At 41.4% G+C, this 21,592-nt stretch overlaps 1 pseudogene; it reads right to left on the bottom strand.

Annotated features, from left to right (window-relative positions):
* Positions 1–1,200: 1,200 nt before the first annotated feature.
* Positions 1,201–21,592, bottom strand: part of LOC133386511 (formin-like protein) — a 126,555-nt pseudogene continuing 106,163 nt past the window's right edge.

Genomic DNA, 21,592 nt, shown 5'->3' with positions numbered 1-21,592 from the left:
TGCTTCTTTATTGATGGCTGGGTAGACAGCACAACTGAAAATGAAAAGCAGAGCAAAGGAAAGTCCAAGGGTAGAGTCTAACTCTAGCCCATAATACGAAGTTCTAATATTTAACTCTTCAAGGGTCATGTTACAATATTGGCTCTCTTTTTTTTTTCAGGATCACTTAAGTAATTATAAGGTGATTGTGATAATGAAAAATCCACCCTCAGTCAGGGAAAGTCTTGAGTGAGCAGGCTTTTGGGGGCTCTTCCAGATGACGCTTTTGTTGTGCCTTCCTTATTCACTGAATTTTTCAGAGGGTTCTATTCTTAAAATGATCCTGTTCTTAAAACAAGCTATCATTCCTCAAATGGAGGTTGACGTTGTCTGTCATGTCACAAATTAAAAGTTCCCAGTTCTAATCTTTCTCTCTCTTCTCTCTCTCTCTCTCTCTCTGGCTGTCACCTACCCCAGAGCGTTTCCATTACCCACACCAGGAGAGGGAATGGATTGATCTGCTGTTCATTTGCAAAATCTCTTTGCAGCTGATTTAAAAAAAAAACACTCAACCTGCATCCTGAGGTGCAACATGTAGTGATGCAGCAAGTTGTCCACAAAAAATGAATGCAAAATTGCAGATTTCCAGAATTTATACAAAGCTGGCCAATACTGGAGTTTTTTGCTCCCTCCCATTCAAAGGGACTGCCATGGAACATCACGATTCCCTTCTGTATCTGAAGCAACCTTCACCCTCTGATGTCCTGCAGAAGTTTTGGACTACAAGTCCCATCAGCCCCAGAACTTCCGGATGGTACCAGGTTGTAGAAAGCTGAGAAGCATACACAGTCCTTGGTATTTCATAAAGTTAGGCTTTGGACGAGACCATGAGGTTTCTGGTTTACAATCAGAGACTAGTTCAAGCCTGATAGCAAGTCAACTATCCTATGTTTTCCATATATCTCAATCCATCTTTATAAAGTCTTTAGCCCTTGCTCTTTGAAATGGAGATTATAGCTATAAAACCTATTGTGGGTCTAATTTGGTTCCACAGTTTGCTCCTTCCTAGAAGCAATGGTCTGCAAGGTCATGAAGAAAATTACATTCAAACAGAAATTCATTGATGTACAAATCAGTAACACAATGACCCCCACATCATTTAATTTCCATTGACACTCTCAAGTCAACAGTGTTCAGGTTCCACAGAATCCATTGCTGAGCTCATGATATAATCTCAGCTGAGACCTTCTTGAATTTGCGGATAAATGTAGAAATCCAGCCAAAAAGCTCTTCCGAGTCTAGATCTTCTGCTTCCCCAAATTTCGCCTGCAAAATAATAATAATAATAAAATAACAACAACAACACTGGCTGTTTAATGCTTTTACCATGAACCATGTAAAGATTATTCTGGATTGGAAAGATCAGACAAGTGTGATTGGCTGAAATATAGCCTGCTTCCTATATGTGCATGTAGAATTTTGCACTAAGTGACCAACTTCTCCCATCACAATTAAGGATCAGAAAGCAAAATGGCGGTTTGCAGATATCATTAAACTTTGTTGGAAGGTTGTCTGATAAAACAAAACCCAGATGGCATCTGTCAATGTGGTTTACAAATCAGAATTTATTGCTAGAAGCAACTTGAATACAAATGCCACAAGGATGGCAGCTGATGGTACAAAGGTTATGATAAAAAGATCCATCACACCTAAAAAAAAAAAGTCTATTCACTCTTCTCCCCACCACCACCACCACCACTACCACATGTGTCTTAAAGTGGGAACCAGGCCTTTTATGATCCAACTATCTGGGAGGCCAACACACCTAAGCAGGGAGAACTGCCCCTACATTTCTAAGAAACTGTGTACAACAAATCTATTCTTGATACGTATGATATATGAATGGCAGCAACAGCTGGTGGGGAGGGAGATGATGATCATCTGATCTCCCAGCAACAGCATTTGCTGCCACTTATCAGGACAGAGAGAGAGAAATGTGTGAGGTGGTAGGGAGGTCAGCGTTGTGTGTGCACACTGACAGAAGAGCCTTATTGGCTCTGTTGGTGCACCCACAAAGCACTAACCTCCCTGCCTCCTGATCCCACTGTCTTTCTCCCAGAAAGTGGTAGCAACGCTGCTGCTGGGAGGTCAGGTGCACAGCACCGCACCTCCCCACTGGCTGCTCCTGATGAATGATGGGAGAGCTGCTGTGACATGGGTGCTCCTTACACCACTACATTGAAAGTGAAAGGTTTGTGTGGTTTGGGTTGGCACAATTGATAATTCCCAGGTCAGCAGATGCCAAAAACAGTGGCTTGGAAAGAACCACTGTGCCAGCTAATGTGTAATAATTCCCATGTGACTGCCAGTAATGAATGAATAATTTGAGAGACCCCTTGGTTATTTCTTTATTACATTTAGGGTTTATTCCATGGAACTCAAGACAGTGTACATAGGTTATCCAGTGACTTCTCCAGATCCAGACCTGCTTAGCAACTTTGCTGAAGCGCGTGCATTCAGACAATGACATTGGACCAGTGATAGCATCCATGCTTAGGGATGGGGGAGAAATTCAGGTTGTGAGGATTTTAATGTGAACCTACCTAACTCACATATGCCAAAACAAAATACAAACCAAAACACAGCTAGCCTTCAAAATTCACACATGCCTGAATTTTGTGATGTAATTCTCCAACCAAATAATGTGTACAGAAATTTGAATATTGGAAGAAAGTATGCATAAGATACATTTACTAGTGAAATGAATGTATAAAATTCATTATATAGGGGAAATGTGTATATTAGGAGACATTTGCGCTCAAATGCTGATGAATATTCATGAGAATTTTTTTAAGAAATGCAAACTGTTGCAGAAATGTGAAGACTGGAAACATGAAAAACTGAGAGTTACCAAAATTAACAGATTTGTCCATCCGTTTCCATTCTCCAACAAATATAGGTAGTGTGCATACCTAGCACTGATTTGGGTGGCTGTTCCACAATGACAGTACGCCCTTTTCCTGTTGTTGTTGTTGTTATGTGCCTCCAAGTCAACTACGACTTATGGCGACCCTATGAATCAGTGACCTCCAAGAGCATCTGTCATGAACCACCCTGTTCAGATCTTGTAAGCTCAGGTCTGTGGCTTCCTTTATGGAATCAAGCCATCTCTTGTTTGGCCTTCTTCTTTTTCTACTCTTTTTCCCAGTATTATTGTCTTTTCTAGTGAATCATGTCTTCTCATTATGTGCCAAAGTATGATACCCTCAGTTTCATCATTTTAGCTTCTAGTGATAGTTCTGGTTTTATTTGTTCTAACACCCAATTATTATTTGTCTTTTTCGCAGTCCATGGTATCCGCAAAGCTCTTCTCCAACACCACATTTCAAATGAGTTGATTTTTCTCTTATCTGCTTTTTTCACTGTCCAACTTTCACATCCATACACAGAGATCGGAAATACCATGGTCTGAATGATCCTGACTTTAGTGTTCAGTGATACATCTTTGCATTTGAGGACCTTTTCTAGTTCTCTCACAGCTGCCCTCCCCAGTCCTAGCCTTCTTCTGATTTCTTGACTATTGTCTCCATTTTGGTTAATGACTGTGCCGAGGTCTTTATAATCCTTGACAAGCTTTTTGAGCATTCACAACACTGCATGCTCCCAGATGTGGATGATTTAGAGGAGCACTCAGTCATCGTTAACCTGCTTTACGATGGAAGTGGAGTAGCCACTCTACTTAAAATCTAGATTCTAAATAACATTCTGTAACCAAGAGGGCAGTCCCTTTTTCCCCACCCCCAAATGTTGGGGTGTGGGAGGCAACTTTCATTGGGATCATAGTGTGAGGAAAAGGTTAAATTTTACCTTCCCCCCCCCATTCCCAATCATGATGCCTCCAACTAAATCTGGGTGGGGTGAGGGAGGAAAGATACAGATATAAAGACAATATTGTGTGAAAAGGGAAGGGTGAAAGTCATTCTTGACAAGTTCAATGTCCTCATTGTCAACTGTAAAGTTGTGTAAATCTTCTGTTGTCATTACTTTAGTCTTTTTGACGTTCAGGTGTAGTCCTGCTTTTGTGCTTTCCTCTTTAACTTTCGTCAGCATTCTTTTCAAATCATTACTGTTTTCTGCTAGTAGTATGGTATCATCTGCATATCTTAAATTATTGATATTTCTCCCTCCGGTTTTCACACCTCCTTCTTCTTGGTCCAATCCTGCTTTCCGTATGATATGTTCTGCGTATAGATTAAATAAATAGGGTGATAAAATCCACCCGACTCACACCCTTTCCGATGGGGAACCAATCGGTTTCTCCATATTTTGTCCTTACAGTAGCCTCTTGTCCAGAGGATAGGTTGCGCATCAGGACAATCAGATGCTGTGGCACCCCCATTTCTTTTAAAGCATTCCATAGTTTTTCATGATCTACACAGTCAAAGGCTTTGCTGTAGTCTATAAAGCACAGGGTGATATTCTTCTGAAATTCCTTGGTCCCTTCCATTATCCAACATATAATCTCTGGTGCCTCTTCCCTTTCTAAATCCAGCTTGGACATCTGGCATTTCTAGCTCCATATATGACAAGAGCCTTTGTTGTAGAATCTTGAGCATTACTTTACTTGCATGGGATATTAAAGCAATAGTTCGATAATTACTGCATTCCCTGGGATCCTCTTTCTTTGGAATTGGGATGCATATGGAACGCTTCCAGTCTGTGGGCCATTGTTTAGTTTTCCATATTTCTTGACAGATTTTTGTCAAAATTTGGACAGATTCAGTCTCAGTAGCTTGTAGCAACTCTATTGGTATGTCATCTATTCCTGGTGATTTATTTCTTCCAAGTATTTTAAGAGCAGCTTCTACCTCACATTCTACAATTTCTGGTTCTTCATCATATGGTTCCTCCGTGAATGAATCTGTCATCCTGGCATCTCTTTTATAGAGTTCTTCAGTGTATTGCTTCCATCTTCCTTTTATTTCATCTCGGTCAGTCAGTGTGTTCTCCTGTGGATTATTCAACATCCCTACTCTTGGTTTAAATTTCCCCTTAATTTCTCTGATCTTTTGGAATAGGGCTCTTGTTCTACCCTTTTTGTTGTCCTCTTCTATTTCTATACAGTAACTATTGTAATAGTTCTCTTTGTCCCTACGTACTAGTCGCTGTATTGTTGCATTTAGGGTTCTGAACATATTTCTATCTCCTTTTGCTTTTGCTTTCCTTCTCTCTTTAACCATTTGAAGAGTTTCTTCAGTCATCCATTGGGGTCTTTCTCTGTTTTTAACTAGAGGTATTGTCTTTTTGCATTCTTCTCTGATAACGTCTCTGACTTCATTCCATAGTTCTTCTGGTTCTCTGTCAACTAAGTTTAAAGCCTCAAATCTGTTCCTTATTTGATCTTTATATGCTTCTGGGATGTTAATTAAATTGTATTTTGGTGTTAAGATTGCTTTGTTGGTCTTCTTTAGCTTTACTCTGATTTTCGATACGACCAGTTCATGATCTGTACCGCAGTCTGCTCCTGGTCTTGTTTTTGCAGAAAGTATGGAACTTCTCCACCTTCTGCTACCAATTATATAATCAATTTGATTCCTATATTGACCATTTGGTGATGTCCATGCATATAGTCGTCTTTTCGGTTGTTCAAAAAATGTGTTTGCAAGAAACAAATTACTGGCTTCACAGAATTCAATAAGTCTTTCTCCTGCTTCGTTTCTATCTCCTAGGCCCCATTTCCCCACAATTCCTAATTCTTCTCTGTTCCCTACTTTTGCATCCCAATCCCCCATGATTATCAGCACATCTTGTTTTGGTGTGTGATCAATTTCTTCCTGTACTTCTGCATAAAATCTCTCCTTTTCCTGAGAGATGCCTAAATGTGAGCCTGAACATCTTTTGAAAGGTTATTGATTTTTAAATTATTATTATTATTATTAATTATTATTATTATTTCTACTATTATTTTGGAGGAAGAGTTAAATACTGTAATGAGGATTTAACTTATTTTATTTGCAGAACAAACATGAAAAGCAAGAAAGGATATGTTCTGTAATTACCTCTATAATCCCTGAGAAATTCTAAATCATAATTATATGATGATGTCCCCCTTTCAATACTTATACCAATACTTCAGGAAAGGAGACCATATGTGAACACACTCACATCTGTATTTTCAGTGCCTCCTCCAATTCAGCTTAGGATAGTTAATGTCTTCATTTCATCTGTTTCCCACAGTTTGTTCAACCAATCCACTACCCCAAGTGAGAAATCACATTTCCATTTTTAAGCTATTTGGCTGAATAACAATTTAGCCAGAAATAACAAGTTAGCCATCAAATCCTTAATTGGAGTTTTCCCAGTTCTTTGAGGTGGCATAAGAAAAAGTTATCTGGGTTTGTCATTCATTTATAGTTACAACTACAACTTTTGCATATTTTACATGAGTGGTACTGCCCCAAGCATTCAGGACAGGGTGTAAGCAGGGAGGGGGGAGATTGTCATATTGTTCCTTGTGAAGATTCTGTGCTTTTGATTGTTGCATGATGGGGATGGAATAATGCAGAAACTACAGCTCTTGAGGGTCCAGGACAGCCTTTCCCATTCTCATGGAGTCTAGATGTTTTGCATTACAACTCCCATAACCCCAACCAGCATGACCTTCCAAAACAACTGAAGCACATCAGGTAGGAAGAAGACTTGTCCAGAGTCTCTCTCAAGAGAAAATGGTACAACTTACGGGCAACTCAGAGGAGGGCAGCAAATATTCATTTATTTAGAAAATGTATATGTTAGGAGGAATACAAGTTGGGTGATGAATGTGCATTATAACCTGCCATTGTTGCACATTCACCAGGCCTCATGGAAAATGTGCACAAAATCCATCCATGAAGGTGGAATTGTGCATATTTCCCAGTCGATATACATAGTATCCAACAGGCCTTAGAGAATGTGTACAGGATATCTGAAGTGAATTTTGTACATTCTCCGGCTAGTATGTATTATCTCCAATAGGCTTTGGGGACTGTGCATATCTCTACTGGATTTTGCACATTCTCTGGCCAATATGCACAGTGTGCATAGCATTCAAGAAACATGCCCAGTTTAGAAGTGTGCAATCTGTGCCCCCTGCGCTGCCTCTGGCCGACTACCTAATCTTTCATGCCCCACAGCATACCTTTCCAGTCAGGGTATCAGCCAAGCAGAGGGAAGAAGGGGCAGGGCTCAGGGGGAAAAAAACTAGAGCTAGGGCCTTCTCGGTGGCCCCCGAACTATGGAACGCCCTCCCTGATGAGATACGCCTGGCGCCTTCTTTGCTATCTTTTCGGCGCCAGGTAAAGACCTACCTCTTTGCCCAGGCATTTTAAGAATTTTAAAAATTTAAAAATTTGAATTTAAAATTTAAAATTTTTAATTATGTTTTATTGTGTTTTTGTATTTTAACCTGTTTTATTATGCTGTACACCGCCCTGGGAGCTTATTGCTATAGGGCGGTCTAAAAATGTAATAAAATAAATAAATAAATAAATAAATTAAAAAAACACTTTTTTCCTGCAGTCCACCCTCCTTTTTACCACTCATTTCAACTGTTTTCTGGTCAACTGGGCAGCACAAGGTAGGTTGCAGGGAGAGGAACATTTTTAAACCTTCACTCCCCTCTCATGATCCTGATGGAAATTGCCCCTCTGTTTGCTATTATGCTTAGGAAAATGCTCAGTAACCACATGGGGTCAATAATCATGGGAATTGCCTGGGAGGGAAAAGTTATCCAGCTGAAGAAGGGTTACCCAGCAGGGAAACGAGGGCTAGGAGAGAAAGGGTGTGAAATACTTCTTGTCCCATCCACAGTCTTCTTAGAGGTTGTGCATAATGGCAAGACAAGGTACAAAATTCACCCCCACATCCCCTCCTAGTGGCCATATCAAAGGAGAAGAGAGGAGGTGTGCAAGGCCATGGCTCACTGTGGCTCACTCCTACCATGAGAAACCATGGTTTGTGACTCTGAAGACAGCTATACTCTTCTCTGTGCACCATCTTGGCCAGTAACAATGAATGTTCATTGAACTGTAAGCCAAGGGCAGCTATGGATACAGTCACACCTACCTACCAGGGTGAAAGCCGAGACCAATGTTCTGTCTAAGGTGGTGTGTGGGTGGGTGTGAAGAGAAAAGAAGTGACGAAAAAAGAGGCAGTTTTGAATGTAATCAGTGAATGAGAAATAACCCTGAGTTTTGCAGTAGGCTGTCAAGAAGAAGCCTTGTGAGTGAGGGCTGATGCTATTTTAGAAACCAGCACTGTGTCTGTATGTGCCCATTTACATTCTAGATCTATCCATTAGGAGTGTGGAAAAGATTCGGGCAAATCCTGAGTCAAGAACCATATTAGGGCCACATTGGACAGCTCTGGAACCACACAGAGCAGCTGCACTGCATGCAAGAAGTCCCAGGTTCAATCCCTGGTTTCTCCAGGTCAGGCCAGGAAAAGCTCCTGTCTGAAATCTTGGATAGTTGCTGCCAGCCAGAGTAGGAAATACTAAGCGAGATGAACCAACGGTCTCACTCAGTCTAAGGCAGCTCCCTATGTTCATCTCTCTGAAGTGCCCCAAACCAAAACAGGACTCTCTCCTCCCAAGCAGACTCACACACAAAGGCTGTGAACACACGAGCCACCTACACAAAGCACTCCCATTGGCCGCACTGGAGGGGCAGCGGTTGATCTGCCAATCAGCTGTAAAATCTCTTTAAAGCTGATTTGTTTTAAGAAATGCACTTGAGCTGATCCTACCAGGTTTTACAGTAAAAAGGGGCAGGGTTTTAGTGTCATGTACCCCCATTTTCAGAAAAGAGGGGTGGAGACGCACTGGAGTTGGCAGAACAGTAAGTGTGCCTCTACCTTAACAGATGCCTCTGGAATTTGTTTCTACTTTTAGGAACGTGAAGCAATACTATGGCCCATCATTTGTAGCACAGAATATGTATTTTTTTTCAACAAAGTCTCATTCCTTGTTCTGATAGTCAATTGATTATTCGTTGGCTCTGTTTCTCTTTGTTTTGACATATCCATAAAATGCGTAATCTGAAAACCGATTCTACTGGGCACCCAAAGCAAAGAGTCACAAATCATTCCAAATCTAATTCACTCAACAATCAACTGAACTTCGTCTATCAGTGACTAATCAATAGTTCTCACAATGAGCTCCTAATTGCACCTCTAGGGTAATGGATGCCTGTAGGTTTTCAGCACAGCCTCTAACCTGGAAAAGGCTTGCCAATCATTTAAGCAATAGTGAAAAAGATACCATTTCTATGGCTAATGACAAAAGGAGCTGATCTCCAACAGGGTATATTGAAGGCAATCTTCCTCAGATATATTGCTAATCCTCATCGTATTTCCTTGTGCTGAGGCACACACACAAAAACTGTGGACTAACAAGTGCAGGGGCCTATAGATATCTATTCACTAATAGGCAAAAAACCTTGCGGTTTAAGAATGTACCTATAGCCCACAGCTATTTCTATCAAACTTTAAAAAGCAGGGGAATTGGGCAGCTATAGTGCACCAGGGGAGCAGGAGACCTGACCTCCTCTCTGAGATATTGTATTGCCCTACAAATTTGTCAAAATGCAAACACAATTTGGGTTGGTCTTTTTATTGGTCAGTGTCATATGATGGTGAAGGCAGCCTTTTATGTTTCAAATTGGAGGTTATGTCCTATTTCTATTTTGGGTGCATTAACAGTTGAATCTGAAATTTCAGTTTAATGTAAAAAATCAGACTGATTACAATATGTTGCTACTTCAGCAATGACTCTAGCTGTTGGAAAAAAAGAGGATGCATGTTTTCAGCCTGCTATGTTTAAACCACTTCATTTAAGGCAAGGTGGGCACGGTCAATTAAAAACATAGAGCACACCTAGAATTTTGCTAGAATATATTTCACCTTCCCGTGTTTTATCTTGTGCAAACTGAGACACTCCTGATTTCCACTGGAGACTATTCTGCAGAATAGTCAGTGCCATTATTTCACAATTGTTTCTAGAGTTTTTTAAGTGTAACTTTTGCAAATTGCTGCTGTACTTCACATATTCACAGAAACAGAAGCAAACGAAAATGATTTACTATAGGGAACTTCACTAAAATTACCAACTAAATCAGACATATTGAAAGTGACTTTCAATGTAGTTTCTACTGATAGCTGCAGGGTACTCTTAGGAGTACTGACATGCCTGGAAATTCTGTTGCTTGCTATAGATGTTCAATGGAGAGTTGTACATTCTAAAGCATATGCATGCTTCGTCAATTGTTTTATAAACTGTCCCTCATGGACATCCTATCCCTAAATCATTTGTTTGTATTCACTACTAGGTCTACATGTCCACCCATCCTCCTGTTCCCTGGGCACCTCAACAGGACAAAGAAAAAATGTTAAGATATAAGGTGGGTAATAGCAAAACAAACAAATAAATCAGCATAAAAAACTGGCAGCGCGACTTCTCACTGGGGCAGGACCAGAGCTTGGAAAAGTTACTTTTTTGAACTACAACTCCCATCAGCCCAATCCAGTGGCCATGCTGGCTGGGGCTGATGGGAGTTGTAGTTCAAAAAAGTAACTTTTCCAAGCTCTGGGCAGGACATCAGCAAAATGTTACCCCACTGCTGAGAGAATCGCACTGGCTGTCCGTTAGCTACTGGGCTAAGTTCATGGTTCTGGTTTTTGGTGTACAAAGCCCTATACAGCTTTACCCCTTATATACCCAGCAGATCACTGCGCTCTGCTGGTGAGGGCCTCCTGCAGATATGATCTTATCAGGAGGTCCATTCTACACAACATAGGAAGTGGACCTTTAGAGCTGTAGCACTGACACTTCAGAATTCCCTCCCTATACATATTAGACAGGCACCATCTCTGTCTTTTTCATACCTACTGAAGACTTTCCTCTTTCAACAAGTCTTTTAAGTAGATGCCTTATCCCAGTCTGCATCTGTATTGGAATTCATTTTTTAAGATGTTTAAAAGATTTTTTAAAGATGTTTTGTTTTAAGATGTTTTTAATTATTTATGGTTTGTTGCCCTGGCCCCCCTTTGGGATGAAGGGTGGGATATAAACGCAATTGTTTATTTATTTTATTTTATTAATTAGTTAAGAACAATAACTTACGCAAAGACAGCCCAGTTGCTTAAAAGACGTGGTTGATTTAAAAATTATTCATCTGTCACTGAAAAGACCATACGGAAGGCACCAGGCAAGCCTCTCTGGGAGCAGGGCCACTACTGAGGCTGGAACAGTGCCACCATTGAGGAGACACCCACCTAGTAGCCTAATGTCCACAAGCTGTAGTAACCACATGGGTCGAGGCTTAATTGCCTCTGAAAAACTGCTATGCAAATATTCTGTGACAGATTTTGAACCACACATTTGAAGTGGATGGAAAATCATAGTTAGTCATGACTTGGGCTCCATCTGCACTATATATTTAAATCAGTATTATATCATTTTAAAACAGTCATGGATTCCCTCAAAGACTCCTTGGAACTGTAGTTTCTCAAGGGTGCTGAGAGTTGTTAGAAGACTCCTATTCCCCTCAAAGAGCTACAATTCTCAGAGAGGTTTAACAGTCAATCCCTCTTCCAAGGAAACTCTGGAAATTGTAGCTCTTTGAGGGGAATAGGTCTCTTAACAGCACCCTACTCTTAACAGCACCCTTCACAAACTACAGTTTCTGGGATTCTTTGAGGGAAGCCATGCCTGTTTAAAGTGGTATGAAACTGTGTTAAATGTATTGTGCAGATAGGGCCCTACAGTGCAATCATATGCTCTATCATATGTGTACTCAGAAGTAAGTCTCAGTGAGTTCAATGGAAATACATTCTGCTAGGGATGGGAGAAAAGATCAGTCATCCTAATTTAGTAAGGAGGGACATGGGTGATGCCACCCCAATCTCAGTGATCATGGGGAGAGGGAGGTATAGCCCTGGGGAGGTGGTGAGCTACCATAGAAGATGAAGGCAAGGCTATCTACGCCTTGCTCCCACTCATCCTATAGATGGGTTTCTCATTGCTCATCTGCTGTAACCACTGACCTGTGTGTACTGCTATTTAACGCCAGACTGGTACACAATGAGACCACACTCACCCATGATTTGATTATAGACGAGGGTGCCAATTTGGTGTGCATTACTGAGACCTGGGTGGGTGAGCTGAGAGGAGTTGATCTGACCCAGCTTTGCCCACCTGGATACTCGATGCAACACCAGCACAGGCTGCAGGGATTTGGGGGGTGGGTAGCTGTGGTCTACAGAAAGTCCATCTCTGTCACCAGGAAACCACTCTTTCTTGGAGCTGGCTGTGAGGGCCTGCACCTGGTGCCGGACCAAGGAGACAGTAATCTAAGGTTGCTGCTGGTGTACCATCCATCCCATTGTCATGGTCAGACCATTTCCTGGTGAAGTTTAGAATCCAATCCTCTCCTGCATGGGTGGTGGACAGATTAAGATACTACACCCCAGAGACAAATGGAGTCCACTGGATTCCTGAATGCCCTGGAAGAGGTCCCAGCAGATAAAGCAGGTGATCCTGTTGAAGCCCTTGTCACATTGTGGAACTACGAGGCACATCAGGCTCTTAACATGGTTGCTCCTGAGTGCCCTCTCCAGCATAGTGGAGCCTGGTTTGCATCTTGGTACACCAGTGAACTAAGGGCAATGAAATAGGCTGAATGACAGCTAGAGCGCAAGTGGTGAAAAGACATGATGTGAGGCTCATTGGGAATGAGTAAAACATCATAATCATGCCTACTGTGTGGCAGTGAGGGTGGCAAAGGAGGCCCACTTCTCTGCCACCATCACATCCTCAAGTAGCCATCCAGTGGAGCTTTTCCATATTGTCAGGGGTCTGTTGACATCAACTCCAGGAAATGGAGTTTTAGATCCTTTGGAGGCCCACTGTGAATTGTTTGTAAGACACTTTGAGGGTAAAGCAGTCTCAGTGCCTCTTCCACATCTACTGTAGTCCCCAGTGAGATATGCAGTGCAACAACTGCTGCAACTTCTTGGGATCAGTTTCACTTGAGGCAGCCTGATGACGTGGACAAGATGCTTGCAACAATGCGACCAGCAACATATCCTCTCGACCATTGCCCTTTTTGGCTTATTAAAGCTTGCCAAGGGGGTATGATCAAGTGGATCCAGGGTGTGGTCAATGCATCATTGTAGGTGGGAGTGGTTCCAGCTGCCCTGAAAGAAGCAGTGATCTGACTGATCCTGAAAAAGCCCACTCTGGACCCATTGGTTTGTGACAACTACTGCCCAGTCGCAAATACCCCCTTTTTAGGGAAGGTGATTGAGAGGGTTGTGGTGCAGCAATTGCAAGTACTCTTGGATGAAACAGATTATCTTGACCCATTCCAGTCTGGGTTCAGGCCCGGTTATGGGACTGAATTGATGTCAGTCGCCCTGATGGATGACCTTTATCGGGAGAAGGACAGCGGGAGTGCAACCCTGTTATTCTAACCTGATCTCTCAGTGGCTCTTGATACTGTTGCCCATGGTATCTTTCTGGGGCAACTTAGTGAGATGGGTATTGGAGGCACTGTTTTACAGTGGTTCCGATCCTATCTCCAGGGTCGTTCTCAAAGAATAGCATTAGGTGACTGTCTTTTGGTCCCCTGGCAGTTGTGCTGTGGGATGCCACTGGGTATCATCTTGTCTCCAATGTTGTTTAACATCTATATGAAGCCCTTGGGAGCGGTCATCAAGAGATTTGGGGCAAGGTGTCAGCAGTACACAGATGACACCCAGCTCTATTTCTCTGTAACATCTGAATTGGGAGAGGCTAAGCAAGCTCTGGACCGGTGCCTGGACTCGGTGGTGGGCTGGATGAGGCCCAATAAACTAAGTCTGAATCTTAGCAAGATGGAGGCACTATGGGTTGGTGGTTCCCAAGTTGAGATAATTGGTCAGTTGCCTTCTTTGGATGGGGTTGTACTCCCTTTGAAAGAGCAGGTTCATAGTCTAGGGGTGCTCCTGGATTCATCTTTGTCGTTAGAGGTCCAGGTGACCCCAGTGGCTAGGAGTGCCTTTTATCAGCTTTGGCTGGTAAGATAGCAGCAGTCATTTCTGGACCAGGATAACCAAACCACTGATGTCCAGGCATTGGTAACCTCCAGGCTGAATTACTGTAATGTGCTCTATGTGGGGCTGTCCTTGAGGTTGGTCCAGAAGCTGCAGTTAGTGCAAAATGCAGAGGTGCAACTGCTCACTGGGGCAAGGTATTGCCAAGATGTCATCCTACTGCTGAAAGAATTGCACTGGCCACCCATTAGCTACCAAGCTAAGTTCAAGGTTCTAGTTTTGGTGTAAAAGACCCCATTCAGATTGGGACCAGGGTACCTGAAAGATTGTCTTACACCTTATATGCCCAGTTGATCATTGTGCAGAGCAGGTGAGGGCCTCCTAAAGATACCATCTTATCAGGAGGTCCATTCCCCACAACATAGGAAGCAGAACTTTAGTGTTGTGGCACCTACCTTTTGGAATTCCCTCCTCTTAAATATTAGGCAGGCGCCATCTCTATTATTTTTTCGGTGCCTGTTGAAGACTTCCCTCTTTCAACAAATGTTTTAAATAGAGACATTATCCCAGTCTGTGTCTGAATTGCCTTTAAAGATATTTTTAAAGATGCTTTGTTTTAATATGATTTTAAAGATGTTTTGTTTTAATATGTTTTAAAGTCTGTTTTTATGATGTTTTATAGTGTTTTTAGTGTTTTAGTTTGCCACTCTGGGCTCCTACTGGGAGGAAGAGCGGGATATAAATTTAATAAATAAATAAATAAATAAATAAAATGAAATAAATAATTTGCACTTACTGAACCAATAAGAAAGCCAAAATACATCTGTCCTTTGAAATTTGCACTTTTTCCTGAATTTTCTGAAGCAGTTCTCCAACAAAAAAGTATGCATACCTTAGTGAAAATTATGTAGAAAACTGCATTATATTCTGGAGAATTTCATGCAAAAATGAATACATTAGGAGAAATGCACATGCACAAAATGCAAACACAAATTTCCTTGTGAACCTTTTAAATAAAAACACTAATAGGCAAAAAACCTTGCAGTTTAAGAATGTACCTATAGCCCACAGCTATTTCTATCAAACTTTAAAAAGCAGGGAAATTGGGCAGCTATAGTGAATGCACCTGGGGAGCAGGAGACCTGAATTCCTCTCTGAGACATTGTACTGCCCTACAAATTTGTCAAAATGCAAACACCATTTGGGTTGGTCTTTCACAGTTCAATCCACTTCCTGTGTAGCTTGGAAGAATTTGGTAACATGTGCCACCACTCACCATATGCTCAAAGGGTTTGCATTTTGACAAATTTGTAGGGCAGTCAAATATCTCAAGATAGGAGGTCAGTTCTCCTGCTCCCCTGGTGCATTCACTATAGCTGCACAATTTCTCTGCTTTTTAAAGTTTGATAGAAATAGCTGTTTATAGGTTCGTTCTTAAACCGTAACGTTTTTTGCCTATTAGTGAATTCGTTACTTTTTGTTACTTGAATTTATATGCCACTTTTCCATATAAATATGCTCAAGGTGGCTTACAATAACACGAAAATGCAAATGACATCAATAGCAATCAATTCAAAAACATAACGTTTCAAATCATTTCAAAACATTCCAACAATAACTCCAGTTGATTACCTAAACATTATCACGTTTAAAGTCATCATAAAAACATAATAAAACAAGCTATCAATCACTTTAAAATATCAAGTTAATAAATATAACATTTCAATAATAATCACATAATATTCCAATACAAAAGCATAAGAAAGCATTTTTGTCACTCTAGCATTGATGATATTTCTCTGCTTTTTAATCTGGGAGGTAAGAAATTGGATCCTGTGCAAGCTTGCTGAGAATGAATTGATCATTTGCATGCTTATAGAGTTTGGTGGGATTTACCCCCCTGCAATCATGCTGAGGATAGATGAAACTGACTACAGGGGATGGGGAGGAGGAGAAGGAGGAGGGAGGGGAGGAAGGGCAGAGGGGAGGACTGGGATGGAAGAGGAAGAAGGGGGAAGGGAGGAGAAGGACAGGTTTGATCATTTGCAAGTTTATTGAGTTCAGTGGGATTTATTCCCATGCAATCATACTTAGGATAGGTAAAACTGACCAGGGGGGAGGGAGGGATGGCTGGAGTGGGTGGAGAAGGAGGAAGAAGGAAGAGGGGAGGAGAGGGGAAGGAGGGGAAAGCCACGTCTGATCATTTGCATGCTTATTGAGTTCAGTGGGATTTATTCTTATGTAAGCATGGTTAGGATAGGTAAAACTGACCATTGGGGAGAAGCAGGGGTAAGGAAGAGGAGAGGGAAGGAGTGGGAGGGGGAAGGAGGGGATTGGAGGGGGAGGGGCAAAGGAAGGGGCAGGGAAGAGCAGGTTTGATCATTTTCATGTTTATTGAGTTCAATGGTATTTACTCCCATGCAATCATACTTAAGATAGGTAAAACTGACCATGGGGAGGAGGAGGGGAGGTGGAGGGGGGGAAGGGGCAAGAGGGAGGGGATAGGAGGGAGGAGAAGGGAGGGTGGGTTTGATCAGTTCCATACTTTTTGAGTTCAATGGGATTTATTTCTGTGCAATCAGGTTTGAAAATGGAAATGGACTGTCTTCAAGTTGATCATGAATTATGGCAACCCTATGAATTGGGTTTTCATGGTAAACGGTATTCAGAGGGAGTTTTACCATTGCCTTCCTCTGAGGTTGAGAGGCAGTGACTGGCCCAAGGTCACCCAGTGAGCTTCATGGCTGTGTGGGGATTCGAACCCTGGTCTCTCAGGTCATAGTCAAACACTACAACAAGAACTGTGAAGTTAAAATCTACCTAAATGTAAATGCAGTGCTCCAAAAAAAGGTTAAGGTACAAGCATAAAATGCAATATTATAAAATAATATCAAAAATTTAATATATATATATAAACAATCAATATAAAATCATTATAAGTGTTCTCATATAGTAGTACAAAGATGTCCAAAAAAAATTTTTTGTGAACAACTCAGTGCCCATACACAATAAAGAACGAAATATATAATATGGTCAAAACAATATCAATATGGACATAAAGGGCAACTTTTAAACAATGGCCAATATACATAACTCAACGCCCATGGAATGCAAAATGTACAACATAGCCAAACTGAAAGCAAAACTGAAAAAAAGAGAACTCTTTTGGATACATTCCCTGAAGACTATGGTGCCAAATGGACTAAATGAAGATTTAAATTGGGCCCCTTTGTTGTAACAAGAAGTACTTTGGGCTCCCTTGCTGAAACAAGATGTATTTGGGGTTTCTGTGTCAGTAATTCTCTGTTAAGCATTTCTGTGATCTGCATTTTGGAATTCTTGTATGTTAATTTATAATTTATAGTTATGTAGGTATTTTCTTGGTATACAGGTGGTCTACAGTATTCCTATGGTGAAGTGTCTCCAGTAACCCATTAAGGGTTAATGTAAAATAGTTAAGCAAATTCAGATGAGATATGGCATGTATTGAGCGGCTGAAGGAGTAGTTTCCACAGCTGTGTTACTTCTGCAGATTTGCCCTCCCACAACGACTTAGCTGATTAGATATTTAAAATACACAACACCTTCAGGATATGTTATGTTGGTAAAATTTTCAAAACTTTTTAGAATTGATTGATAGAAGGAAATGGTATGTATTATGCTTTTCTTTCTGTATACAAAATTATTTTACTTATTAATGTTAAAAAAAATTGGATGAGTTTGTAATTTAATTTAAAATTATTTTTATGCAGAACAATTAAATTCACTTACAGCCCACATATCAGTCCATATCTCAGAACATAAAATACAAAAGTAAGTGGTTTTATGGCATCTGCTGTATCAGTTGCATAACATTTATATTGACTGTTTATATATATATTAAATTTTTGATATTATTTTATAATATTGCATTTTATGCTTGTACTTTAACCTTTTTGGAGCATAGTCCAACACTAACCTGGGGGAGGGGCAGGGAGGGTAGGAGGAGGGGGAGGGGAGCAGATTGGGTGGGTGGGGACTGGGCAGGTGGGAAGCCCCTTTCCTTTCCAAAAGGAAAACATTGGGAACAATATCATTGCTTTTCAGGGTTTCCCTCACCGTTTTATTCTACAGCAGGCACATGTAGCCTCCCACCCAAATTTAAACCAAAGCTGTCCCTGGCCACATCCACACCAGACCTTTATTTCACTTTGGACAATCATGGCTTCTCTGAAAGAATCCTGGGAAGTGTAGTTAGTGAAGGGTGCTGAGAGTTGCTAGGAGATGCCCTGTTCTCCTCACAGAGGTTCAATCAGAGCAGCTGACTGTTAAACCACTCTGGCCACTGGAGCTCTCTCATTGGGAATAGGAGTCTCCTCTCAGCACCCTTCACAAACTACACTTCCCAGGATTCTTTGGGGGAAGTCTGACTGTCTCAAGTGAAATAAAGGTCTGGCATAGGTGTGGCCCCTGATTAGCCAAGCCCAGTAGCTGTGAGTCTGGCTTTAGAACACTGACAGTTCTTACTGAGCATGCTCTGCCTTATCATTTATTTCAGTGCTAAATTTCTTAAATTAATTATAAATAAGTGAGGCATATTTTTAACTTTTAAACTGCAGAGGATGAAGGTCAGAGTATGGGGCAAGGTCAGTAACAGGATTACAGGTCCGCTGTGAACATGGCTGATTTTTAATTAATTTCAACAGATTATGAGAACTCTGAGAGAAAAATGTCCAAAAGGGGTCTGGGTTTTTTTTCTCTGTTGAGACTTTGAACTCTCGATTTTTTCTGACTGTTTTGGTTTATCACCATGAAAATGGAGAAGGTTGTTAAGCAAGCATTTCTGATTTCAGGACTTTCAAGTTTTGTTTTGAAATAAGCTTATGGGAAGCATCAGAATGGCATGGGGAGTATTTTCAATTTAACATTGCGGAATGTGAAAAAACCATTATGGCTATAGTATACTCTCGTGGCTGTATAATAATGCACAGAACTCACAGACAGATTTTTTTTAAGCAATCACATGAAGGGAATGCTCATCTGTACAAGTCTGCCCGACAGAAACACAATTTATCGAAACATCCAAATGTTTCCAGATGGACATGTGATCATTTTGAAGAGTCCACATATGAGCTCCAAATTTAGGCCAGCAACAATCTGAAGAGCATTACCTCCTTGATTAGCTTTACCAAAAATAAAAATAAAATTACAGAAAAGGATAACAAGGCCCCTCCAGCCTTTGGGAGCACCATCTGAACGGAAGCAGACAATTAAAGCAATATTGGCCCCAGAAAACATAATTAGTGAATTTTTACTGAAAATAACATTTTCATAAGAATGCATCAAGGTCTCTCTGAAACTTTTATTTTTAAATGCATAGCTACATGGTGGCATAGCAAATAAAACTGGAGAGGTATCATTTGTGAACCAAGGCTGAGTTTTGGTAGCCATTGGGCTATTGAGTTTAGTTGCAAGATCTAGAACAGAGGTGGAGAACTTGTGACCCTCCAAATGTTGCTGGACTCCAAGTACCATCATCCCTGACCATGGGGCATGCTGTCTGGGGCTGATAGGAGCTGGACACCAATAGTACTGGATTGATACTTGTGGATTGATACCCGGTAAAATCACTGCCCCATGGTAGTCGGGCATCATCAAGGTCACAGTCAGACCTTTGCCCCTTTTCCGCATAGCTTTTCCCCCACACCAGCAGAAAATGTTTGAAAAGAGGAAATCATGCCAGCTCACTTTCAAAGGATCTCCTTGCTGGGGTGGAGGGCACAGCCCTCTCTACTCCAACAAGAAGAGATTCTCTGTGGGGAAGAAGGCATGCAGGAATGCACACCTTTCTTCCTATCTCAATCACACTCACCCAGCCGACCAAACATTGGTGGGCTGGAAAGAGCTCCATGTACATCAGGAGAAAGGCACAAGGGGATAACTCCCCATATACGTTCCTTTCAGTTACAATTGCACAAAATTTGGCAGTGGGAAGACAGGTGAGGCACATGCAGGGGTCATATGCAAGACCTGTGAGGGCCACATGCAGCCTATAGGCTGCCCAGATGCACTTTACCTGCCTGAGTACCACTGCTTTCATGGTTGTTCCTTTACTGGTCTGATTTCCCATATGCACTTCTGCCACATGGAAGATGATGCCTTGTCGACATACATACATACTTGCAAGAGATCACCCTGAGATCACCATATGAGTGGGAGCCTTTACACATACCAGGACTAGCATGGGAGCAACCAGAGTCAGCAGCATCCACCTGGGCACAGCTATGTCTAAAATGGAGGCGGACTCATCTTATTATCAGTCATTTCTCTTTTTTGATCATGTCACTCTGTTCACATTCTGTAAGCTGCTCTTGGAGCTTCAACTGATGAGCAACTAACAGAGAACTTTAAATAATAATAACAACTTGATTATTTACTTTAGTTAGAAATAGCCAATATGGTGCCCTCCAGATGTTATTGGTCCACAACCCTCATTGTCCCTGACCACTGGCCATGGTGACTCGGGCTGATGAGAGTTGGAGCCCAACAATTTATAGAGGGTACCACATTGGCTGCCCATAAGAACATAAGAAGAACCTTCTGGATCAGGCCAGTGGCCCATCTAGTCTAACATCCTATTCTCACAGTGGCCAACCAGATGCTCAAGGGAAGCCTGCAAGCAGGATCTGGGTGCAAGGAGTACTCTCCACACTTGTTATTCCCAGCAACTGGCATCCAGAAGTATATTGCCTCCAACAGTGGAGGTAGAACATAGCCATTGTTGCTATTAGCCATTGACAGCTTTATCCTCCATAAATTTGTCTAATACTCTTTATTTATTTATTTATTTATTTATTATTTGATTTATACCCTGCCCTTCTTCCCAGTAGGAGCCCAGGGTGACCAGAACCCAGCACACTAACCTGAGCTTCATGGAGAAAGGGCAAGACAATGCTGCTGCTATTACTATTGTGATTGTTGTTGTTATGTGCCTTCAAGTCGATTGCGACTTATGGTGACCCTATGAATCAGTGATCTCCAAGAGCATCTGTCATGAACCACCCTGTTCAGGTCTTGTAAGTTCAGGTCTGTGGCTTCCTTTATGGAATCAAGCCATCTCTTGTTTGGCCTTCCTCTTTTTCTACTCCCTTCTGTTTTTCCCAGCATTATTATCTTTTCTAATGAATCATGTCTTCTCATGATGTGTCCAAAGTATGATAATCTCAGTTTCATCATTTTAGCTTCTAGTGACAGTTCTGGTTTAATTTATTCTAACACCCAATTATTTGTCTTTTTTGCAGTCCATGGTATGCGCAAAGCGCTCCTCCAACACCACATTTCAAACGAGTAGATTTTTCTCTTATCTTCTTTTTTCACTGTCCAACTTTCACATCCATACATAGAGATTGGGAATACCATGGTCTGAATGATCCTGACTTTAGTGTTCAGTGATACATCTTTGCATTTGAGGACCTTTTCTAGTTCTCTCATAGCTGCCTCCCCAGTCCAACCTTCTTCTGATTTCTTGACTATGGTCTCCATTTTGGTTAATGACTGTGCCGAG

The sequence above is a fragment of the Rhineura floridana genome, chromosome 6 (genome assembly GCF_030035675.1).
Source record: "Rhineura floridana isolate rRhiFlo1 chromosome 6, rRhiFlo1.hap2, whole genome shotgun sequence".
Classification (NCBI taxonomy): domain Eukaryota; kingdom Metazoa; phylum Chordata; class Lepidosauria; order Squamata; family Rhineuridae; genus Rhineura; species Rhineura floridana.
This window is presented reverse-complemented; position numbering and strand designations above follow the sequence as displayed.